General features: G+C 42.7%; 1 long non-coding RNA gene across 1 annotated transcript in view; it reads right to left on the bottom strand.

Annotated features, from left to right (window-relative positions):
• LOC309366574 overlaps window positions 1-9,101 on the bottom strand; it is a 50,335-nt gene that overhangs the window by 12,062 nt on the left and 29,172 nt on the right. The window lies entirely within an intron of this gene.

Below are 9,101 nucleotides of genomic sequence, written 5' to 3'. Positions count from 1 at the left end.
GTGTGGGTGGGAGGATTATAATTTCATTCCCACTCTCTGCCATACTGTTCAGGCTGTTCATTCACACACACACACACACACACACACACACACACACACATTAATTGCTTCCATACAATGAACTTCAGAAATACTGAAGGGACGCAGGTGGCGCCGTGGTCTAAACCACAGAGCCTAGGGTTTGCCAATCAGAAGGTTGGCGGTTCGAATCCCAGCGACGGGGTGAGCTCCCATTGCTCGGTCCCTGCTCCTGCCAACCTAGCAGTTTGAAACCCATCAAAGTGCAAGTAGATAAATAGGTACCGCTCCAGCGGGAAGGTAAACAGTGTTTCCGTGTGCTGCTCTGGTTCACCAGAAGCGGCTTAGTCATGCTGTCCACATGACTCGGAAGCTGTACGCTGGCTCCCTCGGCCAGTAAAGCCAGATGAACGCCTCAACCCTAGAGTCGTCTGTGACTGGACCTAACAGTCCACTAAAGGTAACCCTTTACCTTTAAGAAATACTGAACTGTGGAGCTCTTGTAAATTTCCTTTTGCAGTACAGTGGTACCTCGGGTTAAGTACTTAATTTGTTCCAGAGGTCTGTTCTTAACCTGAAACTGTTCTTAACCTGAAGCACCACTTTAGCTAATGGGGCCTCCTGCTGCTGCCACGCCGCCAGAGAACAATTTCTGTTCTCATCCTGAAGCAAAGTCCTATTTCTGGGTTAGCAGAGTCTGTAACCTGAAGCGTATGTAACCTGAGGTACCACTGTATGTCCTCCTATCACTAAGCAGCACTCACCAGCTCTGGATATTTTAAGTGACTTGCGTTTTATCATTTCCTAGTCATTGAGCTTGCACTCAAACAAAGATACATGGTAGCGTTCACACAGGATGTGGAAGAAGTTACAACTATTTGTAGATTCTTGCTTACACAAGAGACTGGAAGTATTTTTGTTGTTGTTGTCATATTGCTAATATTTAAGGAATTTTGAAATTGAATTTCCCAGTAGCTGAAAGCTGAAAAACCTGCACTGGTTTCATGTAAAAAACAACAACCCTGCTTGCTAATTGCTCCCGAAGGTGTCTTTTACTACAAACAGCACCTTTGAAGGCAAATGGCAGCCATGGGGTAATTTTGTGTGCAGAATCCTGATCAGGAGCATGCCGCAGTTGGTGCTCCATGTGCTGCTCTTCCTTCAAAATAAAATTGGCTAGTTTTAAGATTTGCAACTGTCTGTCTCCATATTAATGTAGGAGTGTTCACACGACTCCCCATCCCAGTGTTGTCACATACCTTTCCTGTGGGATGACCATCCTCATATAACCAGGTCTAATGAAGGGGTTAATACCATAGAGTGAGCTGTCCTGCCTACCTTAGCTATGTCCACTTCCCCTCACATTGGGAAGAATTAGGTGATCAAGCTTTTGTTCTCCCCCAGTGTACCTCAGTATGTGAAGATGTTTGTGCTGGTTGCTCCAGCTCAGCCACATGGCTCTCTAAAGCCACTCTTGAGTTTCTATACAAATAATTTAGGAACTTTCACCACTTTGTAACTAAGTCAAATTTTACTGCCTTTGCAACTTTATGAAGTACATTAATCTGACCTTTGCAGAGTTTCCAGTAAACAATTTTTAACTTTCCAAATGTGTGGTCTTCTCTTATGCTAGGGGGAAGAGGGAAACTTTGGAAAGGAACTTTTAAAGGAAATATTTTGGAACTTACTTGGAAAGGCACATAATACAACTCTAATATAACTAAATTGCTTTGGGTTGCCTTGAACAAAAAGGAGTGACTGACAAATTTAATAAATAATAATAACAATATTTTATTTAGGATTTCTTGGCCACGGAAAAGCTGCTTACAATTTACAGAATAATGATGCATTCTGGAAACCTGGATTTTAGTCTTTAATTTTAATAAAGTTGGGAGCAAACAGATGAATATAAAGTTAAAGTGCCAGCAACTGTTTAAGGGCCATTTGTTTTAAGAAACAAGATGGTTTGCTTTTTCCATTTGTTTACTGATGAACTGAAGGCCTTTTCATTACTGCAGTACTTTAAGGTCACTTCTAAACGGTTCTTAGTTTCCTTAACAAAACCACAGTTTTGCCAGGAAATGCATTGTACCACAACTCACTCTCTTTTTTTACCCTTCAAAATCAAGAAAAAAGAGACAACAATCTTTTTCTTTTCTTTTTAAAACACTCATTAATGAACAGCAGGCCACTTCTAATAAATTTCTAGCCTCATTAAGCTTTATGCATATTAAAATATATAATGCAAATTAGGTACAGTTTAAACACACCAAAAGCACATTTAAGTTTAATCAATCTGTGGTTAATTCAACATGGTTTGGGGGTAATGGAACAGTGCATATCCTCCAGTCTTTCAGTAAGCTCTTATTGGTGGAATGAGATTCTAAACCATGCTAGCTACATTGTGAAGACAGAATTATTGGTAGTTATTATTTCAGGTTAATCAGAATTAAACTGATAAAAGTTTTTAACACAGTGCATCAGAAGTCTTCCAGGAAAGTGTGAATAAGATTGCAGCCCTTTTTTTTTATTATTAAACATGCATGGAGTTATTACATGACAAAATAAGGCTCATCCACACTGTTGCTTAATATGGGTAGTAGGCTTCCTGTATCTCCATTAATTCTCCCTTGTCCATAGAATATTTTTTTCTAAGTTGCTACCTTCCCACATGCTCAGAGACACACCTAGAGAGGCAGATATACAGAGAGCCTTTCTAAGTGCACCAAAGGGCTTAAGCATGCCTGGTATCTCTTTTTTTTGTTTCACCTTTTTATTTTTGAGAGGCATCCTTCACATGCCAAACAAGCTGCTTTTCAATATCCCTTCAGTTTCAAAAGCAGTTTGTTGTGTGACATTAACATTTAAAGTGTACACACATAAACACACCAAGAATACTGGGAACTGTAGTTTGCCCTTCACAGAGCAATAGTTCTCTGCACCCTTAATCAAGCACACTTCCCATCATTCTATGTTTGGTGAGAAATGCCCTTGTGTGGTGTGCATGCAGCTACTGATAGCGACCTGATGTTGAGAAAAGCTCCTTTGGCTTGGCTGAGCTGATCTTTGGACCTTAACTCATTTTTCTAATAATTTTATATTTTTACAAATGAGATTAGATGAGTTTTTTTTGTTTTTTTTTAATGATTCCACTAATGACAGCAGCTTGAGGGATGTGGTTCTTGAGCAGGGCCATTTCTCTAGTTGCCCCCTAGTTATGGCACTCCCTTCCCTTAGAGGCAGGAGATTCTACCAAACCAGCAGGGAGCATGGTGAAGTGATCGACTCGGGGTGCAGCACAGGATCCACAGGGGCAGCAGATCCCAACACAGGTCTTCATTCCCTCCTTTCTTCCTTGGCAGCGAGGGAGGGACCGCTATTTAGTGGTTCGTCTCAGGTGCCCAAATTTCTTGGACCTGCCCCTGCAAACTGGAAAGACCCCAAGCAGGACATGGGGGCAAGAGCAGCCCCCGCCCCCCACGTTGCTGATTCCTAGAAAGTTTAGGCTGCTTGCTTCTCTTCTTGTCCCTTCTTGATCTTGTTTCGAGGATCGCAATTGTTTTTATACTACTGAGGCTCCAAGTACATACAGTAGTGTTTTGGGATTTGTACCCACATTGCTCCGCATGATCTATACACAAACCGCTTCTTTGGAGACAGAAAGCTGTAGGTTTTGCATATAAACGCATCTTCAACAAATGAACCCATTCTTCTTTGTTTTTATCGGTTTGACAGCCCTGCTTTGCAATAGGCTTCCTCGTGAGTAGGAAATGCTGAACCGGCACAACTACTTAAAATATTTTTAAAGTCTTTAAATATTATTCGTTTCCCATATGAGGGGCGAGTAAATACACTCATTGATACGGATCCAGGTGGTTTGTGACGCGGATCACCGCCCGCTCGCGTCTCTTTCTTTCATTTCCCCCCTCTTAACTTCTGGTAATCCGGGTTCCGCCCGCTCCTTCCTTCGCTTCCTGCGCCCTCCCGCGCTCGGATTCAAGAATGCTCGAATTGCAGGCGAGAGGGGAGAGCGGCAAGGGGAAGCCGTTTTGCAGCTGCCGAGCGTTCTTCTCCCCCCTCGCTCTCAAGGTGGGGCCGCCGGGACCGCGGCTGGGGAAGGAGCAGCGACGGGTCGAACGCACCGAGCTGCAGAGCCTGTTGTTCTATATAGGAGTGCCCGCGTGCAGGGCTTGTAACCGCACCAGGATGGCCGAGTGGTTAAGGCGTTGGACTTAAGATCCAATGGACGCATGTCCGCGTGGGTTCGAACCCCACTCCTGGTAGTTGGTTTTTTTACTCCCCGGCTCTCGGTAAATTAAAAAGGAGGAAGCACGTAGACAGGGGAAAACCTCCTGGGCAGCTTCAGCCTCTTTACGGCGGCCGCTGGGACTGAGCAGTTGCCCGGAAGGGACGAGAGCCGAGAGCCGCTTCCGCGCCTGTGCAGCAAAGCTAACCTGAAAGGAAGGTGTGCAAAGGATGCATATTATTAGGAATCATGGGAGGGAAGCGCCGCCGTTTAGTGCATTTAATTTTAACTGGGTCTCCGTGCAAATATAACTTCCATCAGTCCATGCGAACCAGAGATTAAAGCCGGAGATCTGCTAAATATTTTTCGCAAAACTTAAATGGCACGTGCTGCCCTGCAACAAGAATGAAAGCAAATAAGCAGCATTTGCACGTAAAAAAATCGTTATGGAGTGCATGGGGGGAAAGATCTGTGTAGAATCTACAAGTGCGTCGGTATAATTTTGTGGACTTGCACTTCTCTGTCCTGGAAACGGGGTCCAAACCTTCCTGAGATCCAAAGAAAACTCTTCTTCACGGATGCTACCTTTATTTGTACAGAAATCTGCATTTTCAAGCTGACAACAGAGAATAATTCTCGCGGGGAGAGAGAGCTCACAGCCAACAGGCAAAAAATGAAGAAGCCCAACTGGTTATATAACGTTAATTACAAGATATATAACATGTTAACGATTCTGTTACAAAAAAATCAGTGCCAAATGCAGTGTCACGAAGCCACAGTAGGGACATAATAATCACACAAATTATAAGGGTAACAGCAGGAAAAAAAATAAGTGAATTGTAAAATGTAGGTCACAAGTAGCAGTGTGGTGACGATCCAGTTGCTCTATTACATATCACAATGGGAAGCTGTTCAGCTAATAATAATTTAATAATAATAATTTATTATTTGTAGCCCACCCATCTGGCTGAGTCCATCTGGCTAACACACTTCATGACGATTTAATCGTGATAAACGAATGGCAAAATACTGAGATGAGTTGGCGGTAAATTCTTAATCCCATCCTGAAACGCATCCTCTCAATAAGGCAACACAATATCAAATGTGTTTAGAAGAGTGACACCTACTGGCTAGGTGCAGCTAATCGCTATTATAATACTTTTATTATAAGCCAGTCGAAGTTTTTATTTTATTTGTTTTTATTTATTTACAAATTCATAGTCTGCTCTTTCATAAAATACTGTATATAAGGATAAAACCAGCAAAGGAACCATAAAAAATTATTAAAAACATCTGTGATGACCTTCAGCCAACACCCTTACTCAGGCTAACCTACCTCACAGGGTTGTTGTGAGGATAAAATGTTGAGGAGAACTATGCAGGCCACCTCCAGCTTCCTTGGAGGAAAGGTGGGATATAAATGTAATTAAACAAATAATATCAGTAAATACTGCTTGGTTAAAAGGGGGGGGGATCATGTTGTAAAGGCCTGTACAGTGGTACCTCTGGTTACGTAGTTAATTCGTTCCAGAGGTCCGTTCTTAACCTGAAACTGTTCTTAACTTGAAGCACCACTTTAGCTAATGGGGCCTTCCTCTGCCTCCATGCCGCCGGAGCATGATTTCTGTTCTTATCCTGAAGTAAAGTTCTTAACTCGAGGTACTATTTCTGGGTTAGCGGAGTCTGTAACCTAAAGCGTATGTAACCTGAAGCATATGTAACCCAAGGTACCACTGTATAAACAATAAGAAGTTTTTAAAAGATAGCTGAAGGGAGGGAGGCTCAGATCCTGCCAAACCTCTGCTAGAATTAAAAGTTCTTTAACAGAATTGTGGTTCTTGAGATGAACAATATGAGATGCTGCACAGGCAAAGCACTCACACAGGTTATCACAAGCCTCTGAATCTCATCTAAAATATTTTAACCCTGTCCTGAAGGGGCTGCCACATGGGGGGTAATATTTTTAATTAATGCCAAATCATGTGGAACTGGGTATAGGAGGGGTGGCTAACCTGTGGCCTTCCAGATGTTGTTGGACTAAGTTGGCATTCCTTAATCTCTAATGACCCTTCTGGAGAGATTTGTTATGTTCCTTAAAAATCTGCAAGTCAAGAAGCTCCTCAGTGCTGCATCCATCAGAATAAGCTGCCCGTGTTTCACCCTGGAATGCAGTTATCAGAGGAACAGTAGAACTGACAGCAACATTTAAGAACATACAAAAAGCCTGCCGGATCAGACCAATGGCCCGTCTAGTCCAGCAGCCTGTTCTCACAGTGGTTAGCCAGATGCGTATGGGAAACCTGCAAGCAGGAACTACGTGAAAAGCATTTTCCCTTTCTGCAGTTTCCAACAACTGGTATTCTGAAGAATAGTGTCTCGAACCCTAGAGAAGCAGCCTGCTTCTGAGGCAGAGCATAGTAGCCACTGATAGCCTTTATCTCCATGAATCTGTCTAATCCAGGGGTCCTCAAACCTTTTCAGCAGGGGGCCAGTCAATTATCCCTCAGACCTTGTGGGGGGATGGACTATATTTTGGAGAGAGAAAAATGAACGAGGGACGATGAGCGGTGCGTGAAAGAGCTCCGGGGAGGGGCTGCTTTAAATGTCGGCCACTTGAGAGGGACGCTCAGCCAACTGTGGCTCCTGTGTCTTTCGAGTGGTATGGCCTGGCGGCAGCAGTGGAAAAACATTGAGCGGTGTGCGAAAGGGCTCCAGAGAGGGGCTGGCACCAACAAAGCCCAGCCCCCTTCCTCCTTTAGGCAGGACGGGGAGAAGCCAGGAGGAGGGAGGGAGGGAGAGGAAAGAACCTATGTGCTGGCGATCCACACGCTGATTCCCGGACCTTCTGTGGGCCAGATTTAGAAGGCAAGTGGGCCTGATCTAGCCCATGGCCCTACGTTTGCCAACCCATGGTCTAATCCTCTCTTAAAGGCAGCACTGCCTCCTCCATATTTGCTGCATGAAGAAAAACTTTCATTTGTCTGCCCTGAATCTTCCAACATTCAGCTTAATGTCCCTGAGTTCTAGTGTTATGACAGAGGGAGAATAACTTCTCTCTGTCCATTTTATCCATGCCATGCATCATTTTAGGAACTTCTATCATGTCGCCTCTTACTTGCCTTTCCTCTTAACTAAAAAGTCCCAAATGCTGCTGTTGTGTTATTTTCCTTTCTTTTTTTCCCCATAGTAAAAAAAAATGTACATGCTTGTTGATGCTTTGCAATGTTAACTTACGGTAATGTTAACTTTGTAATGTTAACTTACGGTAAAAGGTTTGGAACAATAAGTACTATGTGCAATTTGCACAGAAAACTCTTTACATGCGTGAATCTCCTTATCTGGAGTAGGTAAACTGCTAACATTCCTTCCCCCTGCCACATTCCTGTGCCTTTTCAGCTAACCCACTGGAGAAGGAAGTGACAGGGGTTAGGTTAATTCTCCATCTCTTGGTCCAAACAAAGCACAAAACAAAAACTGAGTCAGTGGCTTAGGAATGAGAAAGCAGCTTATGTGTGCCCCCCCATAGGACCCCCCCACTCCCAGTCATGCTTACAGCCATAAATGTTTTTGGGATGTGTATTTAAAAGTAGATTTTGAGCAGTCTAATACCATTTACAAGTAGTCTAATATGCTTACTATCATACTATTTTGTCCTTAAACATTCTAACAATGCTTATTAAGTACCAATGCTTGCCAATCAGGCATCCAAGTACATTTAAGCTAATTGGCTAGAACATTAACATGTTTGGTTTTTTATTGAGCAAATACAACCTGCATGTGTTTTTCATCATATCTCCATAAGAAAATAAACTGAAGGTGTGTTTGTGTGCGCGCATGTGCACACAAGTTGACTGGTAATGTGGATTGTAATCTTCTCTGGTTTATCTGGTTCTTTTAATTTTCAGCCTTCCATCCTAACAACAATAATTATTAACTGGTGCAGTCAAATACACTAATGATCTGCAAAATAGGTGTGATTCAATATGACAGTTTAAACTCCAGTTACTTCAGAGTCTGATCAAGGCAATTTTCTTTGTTTTATATAAGGGTTACAAGAACCACCGAATGAGCAAAATTTCTTTTCCCAGTTAAACAAGAGACAGATGGCATTTTTTCAGCGGAATAGTTATATTTGCAGTGTAACACATAACTCATACCAAACTGAGCACAAAACAGGTGTGAAGCTAACAGAACAATAAAATGCAGTGGAACAAAACTTGCATTTATAGTACTGAACAAAAGCTTGCTTTCTAAAGAGAAGTGTTATTGTTGCCAGTTGAAATTATCCACCTTGTTAAGAAGCTTTTGACAGGAAGGCAAACTGGTGGTGGTTATAACTGCTCATTAAGGGAATTTCTATACAATGTTCTTAAGGGGCTTGTTATCTTTTACAAAGATAACAAATCACTCCAGGGGTGTCATTAGAGCTTAAGGAATCCTTTAAAATAATCCAAGGGGTTGTCGGCTGCGTTGCAAATGCATGTTACAAATAGGCTCCTAACATAGAGGCTCCCACAGTTAACATATGAAATGTAATGAAAACCAGTCTTTGGACAGCTTCATTTTGTGTAGAGAATCTGGCTAGGGGGCAAGAGGGACTAACTGCCATTTTCCCACTCAAAACTTCCCAGCTACTTTGCCCAGTGTAGGCTTCCTGCAGGAAGGGGAGCAGTTTTGAGGAGGGACTCAGAGCAGAAAATAAAGCACAGAAACAGCAAATTCCAGTAGCCACCCACCTCTCCCTGCTTGCCACTCAGCATCTCAGCATTTCATTTCAAAATAATCAAACAGTTGGGTTTTGTTACACTTATAGGAGAAAGGCCAAAAGCCAATTCTT

Source organism: Podarcis melisellensis (genome assembly GCF_964234715.1).
Source record: "Podarcis melisellensis genome assembly, chromosome: 3".
Taxonomy (NCBI): domain Eukaryota; kingdom Metazoa; phylum Chordata; class Lepidosauria; order Squamata; family Lacertidae; genus Podarcis; species Podarcis melisellensis.
This window is presented reverse-complemented; position numbering and strand designations above follow the sequence as displayed.